General features: G+C 40.2%; 1 pseudogene; it reads left to right on the forward strand.

Moving 5' to 3' along the window:
• The first annotated feature begins 15 nt into the window (after positions 1 to 15).
• Positions 16 to 18,412, forward strand: LOC119741378 (annotated as a pseudogene).
• The last annotated feature ends 1,404 nt before the right edge of the window (positions 18,413 to 19,816 follow it).

A 19,816-nucleotide genomic window follows, 5' to 3' on the forward strand; every position in this document is an offset into this window, starting at 1 on the left:
CGTTTTAAAAATTCAATGTTTGTTCGTATATTGTGTTGTATTTGCTTTGTTTAAATATGTCATTATTTTTATACAACGCCTAAGTAAATCCCCGTCATCGGATTGGTGGGTCGTTGATCACGTGTCATTGAATTATTCGTCCAAACCCAAGTCCCAGCCGCACCGTAAAAATTGAAGTTCTATTCCACGGTAAATAGTAGTTCGATTGCCCGGTCACACTATTAGTGGCTCTGACCAATCAGATGACGGGGATTTATTCAGGTGTTGTGACTTTTCAAATAATGAATGTTTTACATTCGTGCAATGGCAAGAATAATTTCATTCGGCGACGGATGGAATGTTCCATTCTTTGCCACGTGGAATTGAACATTCCACCAAGTTATTCTAACCATTGCCCTTATAAACATTCATTATTTGTATAATAACCAAAGTGTAAAGCAATCTTAGGGGTTCAGAGTTTTACTACGTATTGTTGTTCGGCAAGAATTATATTGCTATACAAATCAACATCTTCATATTTCGCAGGCACATCTCACAAAACAGATTATCGTCGATACCAGCAGAACTCTTCAGACCACTCAGAGATCTCCGATCCTTGTAAGCTTTATTCCTCCATTGCAACTTTTGATATACCACGTAGAAAATTCCAAGTCATATTCTTTTTGTCGTTATCCCCACCCACCACCTTACTCCGTCACCACCTTACACGTCACCTACTTCTCCATTCAAACTATCAGTTTTGTAGTCGAGACACTTTCTGAGCCAGATAAGTCAGCTATAATAAGGGAATAAATGTGTGCTTGGGAGGTGTTAAACACTCTGTTTAAGACCGGTTGGAGTCTGGAATGCTGATAATTACCCGAGTCAAAGGCTCCAACAAGTCTTAAACAGAGTGTTTAATACCGACCAAGCACATATTTGTTCCCATTCACAAGTCATTTTAGGTTTAAACAAAAAAGGAACTAAACTTTTTCGGACCAAAAGTCAAAACAAGTCAAAAATTATTCATTTTCAACGATTTCGATCAACAAAGCACCCCTCTATAGGTATACATGGTTATACAATGGTAAGGCCCTCTGAAAATATCGGGCTCTCGACCAATAGGAATGGGTAAACTGTGTGACGTATGCATGAAATATAAGCTGGTATACAGCAACAGTTAAAGCTGAAAAACTAGACACTAGGCGATTCCGATTATGGGTCGTTGATTATGGGTCAGAGACTGAGAATGTGGACGCAAGGTTTACTGAAAATTTCCGAGATTTTGTAAAAGAATTCGGACTCAGACACGATTCGAAGTCTGGCTGCAAGTATAGATATGTTTCCAAAAACTGGTATTTCTTTCAATTCAAATCGTTCACCAACAAAGCGTCGGTGCTTTATACCGGCTTCGTTCGTGTTGTTCCACCATATTGCAATATATTTGGGGACTCGGGAAAAAGACGTGACTACAAAACCGATTAGTATCATCACTATAACAAGAAGTATTTCAGGCATGCAAACAACTCCACTGATAATTAAAAAAAAAATACACCAAAATGACCTTTGTGACTCAGATCGTATCAATACAGGGTGAGTAAAAAAAAAAGGAAACCCAAATGTCAGGAGCATTTTTGTTACGAAGTTCTTCATGTAGCTCTTTCAAAATCTAGGATGTGAAAGCCCAATTAATAAGCTTTCTTTTAGTGCAAGAATCATTCAAATTTCTCATGTACTTGTCAAGTTACCGAATTTTAAACACAGACACTGTTTTTAAGATTTGCCCATGGATCACCAAAAAAAGCCTCGGGCATGTGTTCTATCAGCAAAACTAAAACAATTGACACACATCCCTATGTGAATTTTTTTTCGTTTTGCTAAAAGAACACTTATTTTTTTTTGTGATCCGTGGACAGATCTTTGAAACGGTAGTTGTATTTAAAATTCCGTAACATCACAGGCACATAAGTGATTTAAATGATTCTTGTACTGAAAGAAAGCTTATTTATTAGGCTTTTATATCCAACATTTTCAAAGTGCTACATGCTGATCTTCATAACCAAAATGGCCCTGCCATTTGGGTTTCCTTTTTTCTTTTTTTATATCACCCTGTAGAATTGTAAAATATGCAGGAAGGATCGTTAGGGATTATTGACTTTTGAATAAAATAAACTCTGCAAGTTAGATGTTCGTCTTCTTAGCAGCGTTTAGCATTTTGGTCTAGTCGGTACATGCAAGTTTCTTTCACTTAAATAAAACTGCTAGCTATGGTCTAGAGTTTCAAATGATGACAGGAAAAATTGTTAACAGTTTTCTAAAACTGAATAAGCTAAACATCAAATCATTTCTCTTTTTTTTCGAAGGAACATTCACCGTAACGACATCAGCAGTATTGAATGCGTTTCATTTTCCACCAACACAAAGCTAATAGACCTGTAAGTATTACACGACAACAAACAGAGACTAGCATCCGTCTCTGTGACGGTATATGGTTGTGAGACGGGAACCAGACTACGAAAATGTGTAGATGTGTCACATAAGTAAGCTCAATGTAAGCTACATTGCAAGAGTTTATAGAAAATGATTGCCAAAAAAAAATTAGTCAGATTTGACTAGAAATCGGTTGAATATGAACCGTTCAGGGTCAGCTGCGTGCTGAAAAGCAGTCAATCTGACTAGATTTTTTCAGTCAGTTTTGAAAAGTAGTTATGCAAATAACTAAAATTGGAGTCAAATTCAACTACCTTTTCTAGTATGAAACTTTGCATGTTTAACTAAATTCCTAGTCAGTTTTCAATAACTAGGAACACCAGTCAATATTTTGACTAAGTTTTTTTTTAGAGATATCGATCGATCGTTGTACTTATTATGAAAGCCTTCTATTATTCAGTATACATTTTTCTCAAGTTTAGTTGTATTGAAATCTAAGTCGGTTTTTGCTATAGTAGGAGGTGATTCGATCGGGTTTGATGAGGTCACACTTTCTATCGTTTGCACTCTCCGGGGACATATGTAACACTGCTGGATACGTCCCCGTTTGCGATCCCAGCACACAAGGAGCACTCAGTACCATAGGTGTGCCCGTCACTTCCGCATACTGGGTTGTATTCATAGGTACAGAAACCTCGGTATCCACTGCAGAATCCAGGGAGCTAAAACAAATATGTCATGTGAAATAAGACTTTCCAAAATTGAAAAGCATTTAGGATTATTTGCATTTTCTCAAAAGTGGCCTACTAGTATAGTATACTATGTCACATTTTTGACCTTTGCATGTTGTTTGCTAAAGAAGGAATTTTTGTCATATTTGGGTAGAGTTTACCTTCCTAAGCCAGAAATCCATTGGTAACATTTTTTTCCATCTACCATGTGGCGGCCATCTTGGATTTCATTATCATAACTTCGGACCTGATTGTCACATGAAGTCCATTTTGGTGGCAAACCCTATGTTTTTGATACCAAGGAACCCAAGTAAATCATTGTTGATGGGGTACTCCCAATGGATGGCAGCCATCTTGGATATTTCAAAATGGCCGCCATTTCGGACCTAATTTGTATCATAACTTCGGACCTGATTGTCATATGAAGTCCGTTTTGGTGGCAAACCCCCATGTTTTTGATACCAAAGTACCCAAGTAAATCATTGTCGATGGGGTACTCTAAATGGATGGCAGCCATCTTAGATATTTCAAAATGGCCGCCATTTCGGACCTAATTTGTATCATAACTTCGGACCTCATTGTCATATGAAGTCCATTTTGGTGGCAAACCCTATGTTTTTGATACCAAAGAACCCAAGTAAATCATTGTTGACGGGGTCTCTCAATGGATGGCAGCCATCTTGGATATTTCAAAATAGCCGCCATCTTGGATTTCATTTCAATAATAACGTCGCACCTGAATGTCGTACGAAGTCCATTTTGGGTGGCAAACGTCATATTTTTGATACCAAGGAACCCAAGTAAATCATTGTTGACGGAGTTCTCCCAATGGATGGCAGCCATCTTGGATATTTTGGTGGCAAACCCCATAAATTTGATAACAAGGAATCTACACATTGTTACCCCGATGGATGGCAGGTTTCTCTATGTTTCAAACCACATGGAATAATACTTGGAGTGTAATTACCTCATGGGCATCAACAGCACGATCATAATGAATGCTGGATTCATTAGTTTAATTTGAGTCATTAGTTTAATTTGAGTCGAGTCGGGTGGAGTCAAATGTTTACCTTGAGTCAATTTGAGTTACGAATATTTGAAAACTACACAACAAAGACAAGAGAGAGAGTCATTTGTATCACTAACAGTTAACAAGAAGTGAAACTTCGATCTTATTAAGGCTATCTGGTTGGGCTTCGGGTCTAGATTTTATTTCGCTGATACGCTGACATCAAAACCAAATTGCATTATACAAAACTGTTTCTGATTATTTAAGAGTCGGTATGTTTCTATTTAATCTTTAAAAGGAGGGCATAAATTAAGCCGGCGTTCGTATCCAAGAACTTTATAAGAAATCGCCCAAAACCAATGATGAAACGACAAATTGGAAAATTTGTTTAAAATCCGGTTTCTCGGTGGATGGTATTTTGTACCTTCCAGAATGATGTGGTATGGGGAGTCTGTGACACGTGGACATTACAAGCGGCCGCTGTAACTGTATTCGCAAAGCGGCATGAACATAAATGTTGCATCGTAAGTCAATGCTATTATTTTTTTCACAAAGTTTTGCTTTTATATAGGACTCGAGCCTAATTATCCTTCGCTCGAGTCGAGTCAAGTTTCTGATGAGAACTCGGATCGTTTGCTCGCCGTTGAGTCGAGTCATTTACCCTTAGGGACTTGAGTCGAGTCGAGTCACCAAAAGTTGTGACTCTGCTTTCATATCTAGCCTAGCCACGACAGGACCAGGGTTGTCTGGGCATGTGATGCAGTTGATGCAGAGAGCCACTTACGAACAAAAAGAAATCCAGGCACACACATAACCTGAAGTGGACTTACTAATTGCTAACTATAGACAGCATCCGCACGTACTTGTAGTGGAGCAGCATAGCCCCAATAATACCAAGAATTGTGCAATCTGTGATAAAATTATAAATTAAACTTCGCATGTTGGTTCTTCATGCCTTGAAGACAATTTTTAGATATAAGAGGCATTTCGTACTTCTGGTGACCTTTGACAGTCAACAACCTTTAACAATTATTCTTCAAAACTTCACTTTCCTATGATATCTTTCATATTTATTCCATAGTCATGTATTGAATTCAGACCCCATGCATAAAAAATGTTGAGGTGACCTCTGAATTCAATTTTCTTTTTCTTTTTTAATTAATGGCAGACTCAATATGCTGCAATTGGAATGTATTAACAAATGTCAAGCAGCATTTATTTTGTTCTTATTACACTCTGCTATCCAGATGGACTTTGGTAACCACATTTTTAACCTTTTTACACAGCCCACTAGCTGGTCACTCTTAGAGTGTGATGCTTGTCCGATGTACCTCTTATATTCTCAAAACATGGAAATGGAGATCAGAGATCATGACAAAATAGTCTTTGGGTCTGAATCATTACATACTATAGAATAATTGTTAAAATACACTTCTTTTTCACTATTAAGGCTTACACACATGTCATGAAAAGTGGCATTTGAAAGATTAAATAAATAGCGGCATTTGGGGTATACAAAGTTCATTGGGAAAAGATGTTGCATCTTGACATCACTTTTTTTTTATCATATATCATCTCAATGAAGGTCAGTCATTAAAAGTGTTGAATAGACATTTCCAATATTGTTATGAAAAAATTTCTTGACTCATCATAGACTTTGTACACAACCGCTGAAGCGGCATCTGAATTCTACACTCTTCCCGTTCATTGACCCTTCACAGAGGTCACCAGGGGTCAGATATGAAATGCCTATATATCTGAAAATTCTCGTCAAGACATGAAGACGTGACATGCCAAGTTTAACCACAAAGTGCACAATTCTGTCACTATGCCGCTCTACTATTGCCAATAATTAACAATCCAGTCCAAGAATGGTCAACACTTGTCACCGTGGCTATAGAGACCCTTTAAAAACTAAACTGCAAAATGGCGCTCATTCTGAAATATCCAAGATGGCTGCCATCCATTGGGGATACCTCATCAATAATGTATTTTTTAGATTCCTTGGTATCACATTTATAGGGTTTGCCACCAAATGCAACATACGTTATTATTAAAATGAAATCCAAGATGGCGGTTATTTTGAAGTATCCAAGATGGCTGCCATCCATTAGTCTACCCCATCAAAATTGATTTACTTGGGTTCCTTGGTATCGAAAAACATAGGGTTTGCCACCAAAATGGACTTCATACGACATTCACTTGCAACGTACGTTGTTATTAAAATGAATCCAAGATGGCGGTTATTTTGAAGTTTCCAAGATGGCTGCCATCCATTGGGAATACCCCGTCAACAACACCTTACTTGGGTTCCTTGGTATCAAAAACATAGGGTTTGCCACCAAAATGGACTTCATGTGACAATCAGGTCTGAAGTTATGATACAAATGATCTCCAAAATGGCGGCCATTTTAAAATATCCAAGATGGCTGCCATCCATTGAGAGTACCTCACCAACAATGATTTATTTGGGTTCCTTGGTATCAAAAATATAGGGTTTGCCACCAAAATGGACTTCATATGACAATCAGGTCCGAAGTTATGATACAAATTAGGTACTAAATGGCGGCCATTTTGAAATATCCAATATGGCTGCCATCCATTGGGAGGACACCGTCAACAACACCTTACTTAGGTTCCTTGGTATCAAAAACATAGGGTTTGCCACCAAAATGGACTTCATGTGACAATCAGGTCCGAAGTTATGATACAAGTTATGGCCGCATTAAAATGGCGGCCATTTTAAAATCCAAGATGGCCGCCACATGGTAGATGGAAAAAAATGTTACCAATGAATTTCTGGCTTAGGAAGGTAAACTCTATCTAAATATGACAAAAATTCCTTCTTTAGCAAAAAAAAATGCAAAAGTACATAACAGCCTATACTATACCTAATTATTACAAAACAGTAGCCTTGTTCAATGCGGTCTCTCGGCTTTTTGTCGAAGGGAGATAATCGGGCCCTGCACCCACAATCAACGCGGCTACGTGCGTGTACCACCGACCCTTGTCCGTGCGTGTACCGTACCACCGACCCTTGTCCGTACAAACGGTTTGGTACTAACACAACCAGCAAGCACAAACACGTGAGTACGGACTGTACGCATGGTGTAATAAGGCAGTAAATGTAGGCCTACTATGTTCTGCGTGTGGGTGTACGTACGTACGTGTGGGGGATATACGCGCCGCGTGGCCTGTCGAACGACCGCCTTGTTGGGTCTGCAACTTCCGGGTTTAATGTCTTTCTTTACTTTTTCGTCCAGTTTTGGAAAAAAATGGGCGGGCTTCAGGTATGCGGGTATGCCGTGATGATTATGTAGGTTCGTCTTGGACCAATCACATGAAACAACCTTCCAATAGTATGATTAATTCATTTCTAAGCTGACCAATCGTAAGCTTCACAAGAATCATGTGACGTCGCGCGGCATGCATAATGCATTAGTCATCATGGCGTCTTCCATGTCTTTTTAGCGAGAGCGAAATGTTCGTCACTTTTTCAACAATTTGACATTGATTCGAGTTTTTCGGCTCGTGTAATGAATCCATTTGAGTGGGCAACGATCGTCTAATGACATCATTACCTGCAGAATTCGTTGGAGCCTTCAATACTGCTTCGGACAGACTGGGACTGAACGACTTTCACCCACAGCAACGGGCCGCCATTGCAGCGTTTCTTCGCGGATGCGACGTGTTTGTTAGCCTATCGCGGGCTGACCAATGAGAATTCAGTATATACGCGGGGGTGGTACCTCATTACCGTAATAGGTTTTGCTGGGTCAACTCAAAACCATCAAGGCGTTGGGTTACGCGGACTAGCTCATGCATGTACATGTACATGCATGTACATGTACAGTACTGTGAGTGCATGGCTGTTGTACGAGTACGTGTGTGATGTACATGTACGTGCGTACGTACATGTACAAGCATAGCCTTGCTGTATGGTACAAGTTGCTTTCTCACTAGCAGCGTACGGGCATCGATATGTGCACGGAATTATGCCTTGCCAAGTTGATTAGGGATTTTCTTATCGGCGATTTTTTTTTATCGGCGAATCGATAAGCCCAACGCCTTGGTCAAGGCTAACAAAACAGCAGCCAAGCTACGGGGGTGGGGGTGTGGGGGATGGGAGGGGCGCAGCCCTCCCCCCGCCAACCGCACCCCCTTGCCCCCTCACTCGAAATGTGCAAACCTGAGAAAAGCACAGTCCTATGAGTTACCATGATTGGTGGTAGAACATGAGCTGAATTTGTCCACGATAGTTGTGTATTTTTCACTAAAACCGTGTTTTTCGAGAGTGGTCGTTTATCTGTCGCTATTGTCTGCCATAATTACCATGATTTGAATAGCGCCCCATAGGAAGATAATGTCCAGCCCCCCCCCCCCCCTCCGCTACCCCAACCCTTTTCGAATGTTCATGGCCAGAACAATTTAGGTATGTTGGTCATCCCCCATCCCCCACTCGCCAACATACTGGAAGTATCCATTTGAAACGAAAGTGCAATGGAATAAGTATGCATACATTTCTATAAATAGATACTGATTTCCTTATCGTTAATACAAATGGCGTTTGTCGATATACACACACTGAAAAAAATTGCGTAGGTCAAGTATCCAAGAAAGGTTGACACTGCAACTACCCAAAATTGGGTCGTTCCAAAAGTTGAAGTCACAACTCTCTAAATTCAAAAGAGTGAAATTAGGGACTATAGACGTTTTAAAGTGAAAATCACTGTCCTTTTCGATTGAAATAGTCTGAAAAATGAACCACTTCAGTCGAAGCTCGAGTGAAAGCTCGATCTTTACGATTGAAGAAATTTCGCTCTTAACGTCTAGTCCCTAGTTTCCGACTGTGGGAGTGAATCTTCACTCGAATGGAGTGAATTTTCACTCTTTGGAAAGTAGAGACTGGAAGACCACCTTGTATGACCACAAGTTTTGGTTGAATTTAGCAGAAATTCCAACCCAATTTTGAGTAGTTGCAGTTTTCACTCTTCTTGGGTAAAATTAACCCAGGCAATTTTTCACTGTATGCCAAGTTAAATTGCAAATTCATGCCATTCTATCAAATCTACATCGAATTTGCCTGTTCGGTCCGAAATAAAAAAAAACCCAACGAACCATCTCGGACAACAAATGATGACAACACGCTAATTTGAAACAAACGAAACAAAATCGAATGCTCTAAATGCGACTTAGAAACCGCAATTCTTTCAACAACTCTCTGAAACCTCACGAAATAGAATGAACATTCTTTTTTAATGAATTAAAAGAAAACGTACTATCGAACTATTTTCACTCACCGTTTGACGTGGCAAGTTTTTTGCAGAACAGACAGCAAAAAGGCCCAAAGCTTTTGAAAAACAAAAATAAAATGCAACATTTTAAATTAAAACAGCATTGACAAAAAATGAATCTTTCATCTTCATAGACAACAGAATAGCGCAAGAAGATTCGCTGAAAGAAAAGATGAATAATGCTATCTTACCCGCAAATACGCTGCACAGTACCAACGCTAACAGACGCATGGTGAGTTCGGTGTAAAACAACAGGAAGAAAGGATATTTGTTTCTGGAAATTGTCCTTGTTTCGTCGGATGGTGTTCTAACAATTAGATGAGCTTTGGACCTGGTACAGTGTCTCGCAGCGAGTTCGTTATCTACTATCTCCAGTAACGCGGGGAAGCTAAATAGGCTGCAGATGCCGACGTAAGATATCTATCATCTAATCACCGCTATATGCTATATCTCCGCTATATGTAAAAGCGCAAGAGGTGTTGGTCTATGTAATTGTGGACCTTTCCACTGGAAAACAAAACCGAACAATAAGGTCCACGATTGGATGATTTTTTTTCGTCCGGTTTGATGACGTCGAAGCATTCGGGTGCCTACATCAACGACTGTGGGTGATATCAGCATTTGTGCCACAATCATCAACATTGAGCAATGAGTGATGGATTTGAATAAAACAAAGGGGGAATGATCAATTCAAATTCTCCCTAGACTGAATTGATCACGTCATCATTTGGAAACTTGGCATTTTGAATTGTTACTCAGTTTGTTCATCCATTATATCGTTTGGAAGAAATTCCATTTGTTTTTTATATTTTTTTTAATATATGTATATGTATATATATTTTGTTTTTGAATTCACCTAACTTTGACCTTTCAGTAAATCCGGAAGTAAAGGTCAAGCGATTTTACACACACACAAAAAATGGCTTTTGGAAAACATGTCCTAATTTTTTTTTTGTAGTGCGGTTCTGGTGCTGCACATAATTTATGGCCGCTCGAAAATAGAATCAGTATCGATAGACTACAATGTGGAGTCTGACGAAGCCATGTCCTTGGAGTCTATGCAACATATGTTTATCTAAAAATAAACGTTTTATGGCTTTTGCTGTCTGCGTGTGCATGATAAATATTCGGCACTATAATGGTTCGTGACTACACCATACGAAATATTAATTAAGATATGAGAGGAAAATGGATTAGGCAATTAGTTAAGGAGAAAACAAAATATTAATATTTAATACTTTGTGTAAACAAATATGTAGCCTTCCGAGATGATCCCGTGAAAAGTTATATTTGAGAAAAAAACCCGCTCCTAAGGCAATACCTCAGCGGCACAAAAAATAAAGAAAACGCTCAATTCAGTTCTAAGGTTAAGATAAAAGTATTCTGTCAATCTTTTGGCCTTAAATCACTTATAATTTAATATATAATAACGGACGATCGTGCTGAAGTCTCAAAAAGCCACAGTCTTGGACAATGGATCGTGTTTATGTAAGGCTTGAACCGTTGGAAGAAATTACATTTGTTTGTAATAATTACGCTGTTTTGGTATTTTAAATGTACCTAACTTTGACCGTCTGCTAAACCCCGGTAGTAAAAGTCAAGCAACTTCACGTACACGACAAAACCGATCATGAAAGCATGGTTGATCAGACCACACAATGTGATATTCTTCCTGTCGCTCTTACCTTGGTACTTTGTAGATTTGCCACGCTGGTACGACAGATAGGTAATGGGATTGTGCCTTTGATGATACAAGCATGGCATTTGGCACACAGTCAGAGTATGTCATGAGAAAGATGTCTGGTTATAGGGCCATCGCAGACTTGTCCTTTGGAAAAAAATATAGGTAGAATAACAAGCTATGGCAGCCATTTTGAAAATTTTAAAAATTGCTTGTTATTCTACCTATGTTCTTTTCCAAAGGACAAATCTGTGATAGCCATATAGCCAGTTATCTTTCTCATGACATACTCTGACTGTGTGCCAAATTCCATGCTCGTATCATCAAAGGCACAATTCCACCAAATACCCCTATCCCACTATTCAAGTGTTATTAAGAACGACTTCAAATGTGTCTTATTTGTTGAGTAGGTAGTTTGCTATTCATAATAACTCTTGGCGAACGACTGCATTAAAGAGTGCATCAGAATTACAAAATACTGATGTTCGATGTAATCGGGACAGTCGAAAAAGAGGACCCAAATTTTTAAAATGACTCATCTTGGGGTCAGGGTTGATATTCATACTAAGTTTCAAGTTTATGCATTGTACCGTTTGAAAGAAAAGATGCGGTGAATTTTGCGGCATAATTCCGATCACCCGATTCGAACAAAGATATATAAGAACGCAAGACAAAACCAAAAGGTAATAGGGGTCAGCCCGATAACAAATTAAATCCAGCGTCTTGCTAACATCTATATTCTAGAGACACGAAGTTCCGTCTGAGGGTACATCTGCCGTATAGGTATTACAAAAGGCGCAGCTCGTTGAATGCTAGTACCGGTACTTACAAAAATGTTCTCGACACAGGACGACCGACTTTTGGAAACACAGAAGAAGAGGGGCATTGAGATTATACAGGGTGAATCGTACACAGATCCTTGCTGAAAATAGTTGTATTAATGAATTGTTCTGTTTGCTTTACAATAATGAATATTAATTGGCATTGATAAATTGTTCTTAAAAGCCAACCAGTCGACCGAATTAGGAAAAACAAAGAAACTGTTTGAATGTAGGTTAATACTCTAATGGGACTTCGGTGGAGCCTCGGTGGAAGACACGATCTAACTTGTCTGGTGCTGCACATATGGCTACTAAAAACTATAGAAACAGTATTGGTAGACTCTAATATGGAGGTTGACGGAGTTTCTAACGTCCTTGGAGTTTATGCAACATATGCGTATCCAAAAATAAACATTTTCATGGCTTTTTTGACTTTGCATGGTCATCATAAAATTCTGTTCGTCTGAGCTAACGAAGGAATGGATCGTGGGTATACTGTACGAAATATTGTCTGCATTGATATATGAGAGGAAAACTGTCATGGTAAAGAAAATGTGAAAATGGAGTAGAATCATAAATGTTTTGTGGGATTTAGTAAAACTACCTTCCAGGGAGTGATTTGGAAAAATATAACGCTCTCTGAAACACAGATTCACTGTTATCGCTCTAAAAACAGATCAGCTTTTTTGACTTTTATGATGCATGGGCATCATAAAATTCTGTTCTGAGCTAACGAAGGAATGGATCGTGGGTATAATGTACGAAATATTGTCTGCAGTAATGAGAGGAAAACTGTTATGGCGGAAAAAAATGTGAACATGGAGTAGGCCTAGAATATCAATACATGTATTGAATGCTTCGTGGGATTTAGTAAAAACTAGCCTTCCGACCTGATTTGGGAAAATAAGACGCTATCTGGAATACAGATTCACTCTTACCGTGTCACAGCCGTATGGTTGCGAAGGCCAATTTCTAAAGGTTACGTAATACTTTATTTTGAATGAAACAACATGCACACAGACATTTTATCACCTAAAAGGCAGTAAAAGAAAATCGTTTTCTTTGAAAATAAGAATTAAACAAGTGATGACCTGTCACGTTTATCGTCCCGCCTTGAACATTTGGATATCGATGCTTCTGTTTTACAGTAACGGTAAGGTGAAGGGGACGAACCTGTGTTCACAGGAATGGAGTGCCAATCTCTCTTTCTTTAGCGATTGGACCAGACTCATATGCTGCTGGGGGGGGGGGGAGAGGGGGATCGCCAAACCTCCTCCACAGCGAGTATGTTACCTTCCCAGCATTGATTAATGCCGGTACCCATTTAACACCGGGGTTGAGAGGAGTAATTGAGGTAAAGCGTCTTACCCAAGGGCACATCACGCATGGCCACGGCGGGGCTTGCAACCCACAACCTCACGATCATGAATCCTGTGCTCTACCGCTAGACCACACGCCTCCGTTTTAAAGTTAAATTATCATTGCACTTCCGGTAACACCGCAAGTAAATGTCAAGCGGTTTTGTGCCCAGAAATCAAAAGCGATATAAAAGATTACTTTTTGAGGTTTGTCTTCTCTTTCAGAAATTTGGGTGACAACAAGTTGACTGAGATCAAAAGAGGATTATTCCACAATCTGACAAGCGCCATCACATTGTAAGTAAAAAAAACCAAATCCTATAAGAGAAATCGGTTTTGCATAGAGCTGGTCTGGTTGCGGTGTATTTATCTGCAGCACACATCGTCAATGGATCATGATTATTCAGCTAGTTCGATGTTTATTCACAAGAAATAACAATGACGTCACACCATTGCTATCCCTCAGTCATGCATGTACATTAAAGCTGTTCAAAGAACGGCTTTCGTCGAGCTACCACAGTGGCCTATTGGACAGTGGAATGGATCGCTAGATCTGTGGTTTGAACCCATGTCCATTTTCATCGAACATTTTGTTGTTGTTTGGGATAAGTTTAATTAAAAGGAAAGGAAAAGAAAACACTATGACAGCCTAATTGACTTCCATCCACACAGCGTGATAAATATTCATGTTAAGGTGCGTGATGTGATTGCTTAAAATAGGATGTACATGTATGCTGCAATAAAAAAAAAGAAAAAAAAGAGAAGTGGTTCGCTTTCGGTAAATCTGCTCGTAGTCTGACCAAAAGATTCTGACTATTTCTGATTAATCTTAGGTCAGCCTCCCGTTTTCGAAGCTGTCCGAGGTTTTCCGAATGCATTTTGTCGACACTCTCGGATAGCGCCCGGGTATTTTTCCGGGTATAACATAGGTTATATTTACCTGCCATGCTTATTTAAAAATGCTTAAAATGAGTTGATTATGAATATTCATTGCTTGCATTAAAAAAAACACACCCTGAAATTCAATGACGACTTTGTGCATCAGGTATTGTACTCGGATTGTACGAGGGGCGAGCTTTGCTGCATCATGTACTATTTTGAATCTGACGGCGTTTTAATACCTAGGGATATTCCAAAACTGGGCGTCATCTCCACTCGGCTTCGCCTGCTATTTGGGTCCCTAGCTTTGAAGTTTCCAGCTCAACATTAGTCAATGTTTTCTTACAGAAATATCCAACTGTATGACATATGAAGCACGTATTTTCTTTTTCTATTTTTTTTCCGGAACATTAAAAGTTTGTTATGATAAAGCCAAACTGGAAACGGAGCCGAGCTTTGAAAAAAACGCCATCATGGTTATATTTAGCCCGGTGGCGGCTTCCTGAACTACAATATAGACGTCAGGGCGTCGGGGAATTGTCAGGACAGGGAACCAGACTAATCTGCTCGTTGAACGTAACACTCGTCAAAGTACCCTTTTAAATAGAGATAAATGTCAAGCGTTGCTTGTAGGCAAGCTTTGACAATCAATATGAACTTTATATGAGACATTTTGAAGAGATTAACTTGAACTTTCAGCCGATCGGAAAATGCTACTTGTTAGCTTCGAGTGGCAAATCAACCTTTAAGCTTATTAGGAAATATAAATGACTCTCGACTGTCTAACGACTCTCACTAAGATCAATTTATGTGATGGAGTATAAAGGATCTTTGTTAGATCTTTCTTTGAGTGGTTCTTGAACAAACACCCACAATCAATTCTGTCGCCTTCTTGAAAGTAATGGACACAATTTGCCCGAATGTATTTTCGCCGATTCAAAGAAAAACAAATAATGCTATAAATCTGAAGCAAGTTACCTGAAAATAAAAAAAATAATCCACCTGTCATTTTGTTTCTCTCATTGGGACCTAGGTCTCTACGCAATAACAGTATACGGCATTTTGAGGAAGACGCTTTTGCTGGTATGAACAACCTACAGACACTGTAAGTATCATCGTTCAAAGATTGTTCAAAAATTAAAAGCATGTGTGCAAAGTGCTTAAATTGATCGTTTTAAATTTCAATGTATTTATGTATTTTGTCAGCATTAACATTAAGAATTGGTGTAAGGTGTAACTTGAAGATCAAAGCGTCTCAATAACGTGACTCTAATTTACGAGAAAAGTATGCGCAAAACTGTCCATGATTTTGTTTCTCAAAATGCTTTCTTGTCTTTTTTATGCAGCAAATTGAACAAGAATCCCTTCACATCTGTGCCGATTGGTATATTCGATAAACTAAGGAGTTTGAAAGCAATGTAAGTATCAACATAAAACATTTCTTTTTGGGCGTAAAATGTTTGCAGTTATTGCATTGATGAAGTCAACTCCATTAACCCTAACTCTCCAGGGGGTGTGCAAAATTATATTGAAATTGGAGGATTCAGGACTGTTAGGGCTATAAAATACAGCTGTACCTGATGTGTCAAACTCATTTGGTGTGATAAAGATTATTGTACACTAAAACGAATTTTATTCCACTTTGTGTGCCAAAGTTATGAGTTATGTCTCCTTCTCATCTCGTTGTTCAGCTACTTCGATCATTTCTCCTTGTGTGGTTATGCTCCTCACGTTCGCCTTTGCATGCCGAAGAGCGATGGCATCTCCACTGCTGAGAACCTCCTGGCCAACAGTCTCCTCAGTCACAACAGTCTGGTTCGTTGCCCTCCTCGTATCCCTCGGCAACGCCTTCGTACACCTCGCTCGCTGTTTCGTCAAAGAGGACAAAAATACGCATTCCTTCTTCATCATGAATCTGGCTGTGGCCGACCTACTCATGGGGCTTTACCTTCTGATCATCGGTATCCACGATGTCATCTTTAGAGGAGTCTACATCCTCCACGACTTGGCGTGGAGGACCAGCTCCGCGTGCAAGCTGAGCGGCTTTCTTAGTCTTCTCTCCAGCGAGGTTTCCATCATGACTCTGACTGTTATTACAATAGATCGTTTCCTGAGTATCGTGCACCCGTTCCGGTTCAAGAATCGTAGTCTGGTCCACGCTCGTCTTCTGATGGTGTTGCTATGGCTACTCGGCGTCGCCTTGGCAACCATTCCCTTGCTGCACACCGAGTATTTCGGGGAGTTTTATGACAGGGGGAACGGCGTGTGTCTTCCCCTTCAGATCGACCAGCCTTTCACGAATGCGTGGCAGTTCTCCCTCGTCATCTTTGTCGTCTTCAACCTCGTGGCCTTTGCATTCATCTCCTACGCCTATCTCATGATGTTCATTACCATCCGGCGGTCCAATCTGGCCATGAGATCGACCAAGAAGAACCAGGATTGGGCCCTGGTTAAGAGGTTCACGCTGATCGTTGCCACGGACTTCGTCTGCTGGATGCCGAACATAATTGTTAAATTTGTAGCATTGGGAGGTAATTTTCCCGCTCATTGCAATTTCATTCTTCCCTTTTTCTGTAAATCTGCAGCACCTCGTCAGTCAAAATACTAACAATTACCTTCTATGGATTTTGACTAGTGTTAAGCAAGTCTTGATACTTTTATTCGTTGATTGCTTATAGACCTTTAGCAAGATGCCACCATTTCAGTCATGTTCCCTGTGTCCAATTACAGTACTAAGTGATAATATTTTTGTGTGAAAAGAAACCAGACTATTTTTCTTTCCAGTCTCGCTTTGGTTACGTTGATTCGAATGGGAACAAATCAAGATGGCCGCAACATGATAATGGTCTATATACAGCTCTGTAATCAGTCACAATTAACGTCATGTCAATCACTCATATTTGTCTTCTCCCTGCGAATTATCTTTCTCAAGAACACAAGCATGGTCGGCACTGGTACCTACATGTTTAATTTAGGTTTTCCCGGCCAATTTCCTAAAGTGTTCATTTTCCTCTGAAAATCAGTCTTTCATTTTCGTCTGAATTTGAGAATCGCTCTGAACACGCGTTTCATTTTCGCTACCAAAGCATTCGATTCCATTTCAGTTCAATCAATTGATTGAGCAGCACCTTTCGTTTATGTCCATTCAGGTTCGTTTGCAAGACTTTCTTTTCGCTTTTGGAGGGCGATTTCAAACATTCAGCATTCCATTTCTCTTTTAGTTTAATGCCATCGGCACCAAATACAATTAGGTGTTTTTTTTTTCATTAACCGTCAATCAAATTAGCTGTACCTGAATTCAATTTAGAAAATGTATGCTTGCGTAAATGAATGCACAGGTACCGTAATTGGCCGTCTGTTTCTCAAAACCGAATGCACGGACAATGAAAACGATTAAACTTTCTTTGAATTGAAATGGATTACAGACGTGCATTCAAATTCAGACGAAAATGAATCGGACCGATTTTCAGAAGTGAATGAACTTTCGGGAAATTGGCAGGGAAAACCTATATATCAACCTATATAGGTGTGAGTGTTTCGAACAGCGTGTACGCCTGGTTCGCCATCTTTGTGCTTCCGATAAACAGCGCCCTCAATCCAATCCTGTACACCATGACAACAGTGCTCTTCAAGCAGAAGGTCTTGGCCCCGCTCGGCATCGTCCGGGTCAAGCGGAAGAAAGGCTACCTGACGGGCATCTCGGTCGACGATACCTCCACCATGTCCAAGAACTCCGGAACGAGGTTGTCTATAATCTCCACCAAAATCCCGAGGTGGCTCGGTGAATGGGCGTTTCAGCTCCCACAAGGTGTGTGATACAAATGACAAGTTTGGGGTCGAACACAGTGGTGTAGCCACGGGGGGGGGGGGGGGGGGGGGTTGACAGCCCTTCCCCCCATGCAACCTTGTCGCCCCCCCCCAGTCGCCCCCCCCCCCCCACACAGATTTTGAGTTTCTAACAAAATTATCATTGATCTACATGACGCCCCCCCCCATGAAATGTTCCAGCCCCCCCCCCCCCCCCCCAGCGCCCCCACCCCCACTGAAAAATTCCTGGTTACGCCACTGCTCCCAAATTGCTGATTAAATTGCCATGGCAGAACAGACCTCAACAACTGATCAGTTGTGGGATATCTTCAAGCAAGGCATCCATGAAGGGATTCAATTATTTATTCCTCATAGATCAACCAAGTCCAAAGACTCTCACCCTTGGATCTCAGCCAAACTTAGAAGGAAAATTCGCCGCAGGAACACTTATAAATTAAGCAAAAGATTCGGCCAAGAAGCTAAATTTAAAAAAACTCAAGGCAGATGTCCAGGATGAGCTCCGACAGGCGTACTGGAGTTACATAGAAAATCTTATCATCCCACAATCAAGAGATGTCAGCAGCTATGATAGATATAATGCAGAGGTCGAGAAACTGCTAAATAATGGTTATGCTGAAGAGGTCCCAGAACGTGAGTTGTTCAAAATAGATAGAATATGGTATCTCCCTCATCACGCAGTGCAGTCAGACAAGAAACCAGATAAGCTCAGAGTGGTTTTTGATTGTGCCAGTAAGTTCCGAGGTAAATCATTGAACGAACGTTGTTTGCAAGGTCCAAATATGATCAATAAAGTTTTACCTGTCTTACTGCGATTCCGTCAGCACAGTATTGCCGTCCAAGCAGACATTAAGGCCATGTACAATCAGGTTAGGATACCGGTGAAAGACAGATGCCCTCAGATTTCTTTGGTACGTTGATGGTCAATTGAGTTGTTATCGGATGATGTCGCATCTATTTGGAGGAGTATGGTGTGCGTCGAGCTCAGCGTATGCCCTGCAGCAAACAGTTGTTGATGCCTCAAGTGTAGATCCCCTGGTTAGGTATACGGTATCTAAATCGTTTTACGTTGACGATTGTCTCAGCTCGACCGCTTTCAAGTCCCAAGCCAAGGTCGTTATTACGGAGACACCTAAGACCCTAAGTAAAGGTGGATTCAACTTGACCAAATTTGTTGTCAATGACAAAGAGCTACTGTCTGAAGTGTCCGTTGACTGTAGAGCTAAGGGAGTTCGTGAACTAGGTTCTCAATCTGTCAAGTTGGCATGTGATGATCCTGAAGTTAGGAAGACTACATGTGTCGTAGCATGTGAGGCGGTCACAAGTAATGATCCCCCTGTGCAATGCAACCCAGATGAAGTTTCAAGTGATCCACTTTGCGAAATAATGCAACATTACTCGTCATAGTATAGAATGAAAAGGGCTTTGGCTTGGTGGTTGCGATTTGTCAAATTTCTTGGAGGTTGCAAGTCTACAGGAAGCCTATCGGCACAAAAAGTCCTTCATGCTGAAGTAATTTTAGTTCATAAAAGCCAGTCCATGATGTTCAATTCGGAATTGGAACGAGTACAACGGGGTAAAGCCGTTAGAGTGACCAGCCCCCTGCGAATGCTAAATCCATTTGTGGATGATTGTGGATTATTTAGGGTGGGCGGTAGATTGAAAGAAAGCGATATTCATGGTAAACACCCTTGTATAATCTCAGGTAGTCACGTAATTGCTACGGCCATTGTCAAAGACATTCATAGAGTTGCCCATGTATGTGTCGAATGGGTTTTAGCTATCGTCAGAAAACACTTCTGTTTTTTT

This window comes from Patiria miniata, unplaced genomic scaffold, assembly GCF_015706575.1.
Source record: "Patiria miniata isolate m_02_andy unplaced genomic scaffold, ASM1570657v1 HiC_scaffold_5, whole genome shotgun sequence".
Lineage (NCBI taxonomy): Eukaryota > Metazoa > Echinodermata > Asteroidea > Valvatida > Asterinidae > Patiria > Patiria miniata.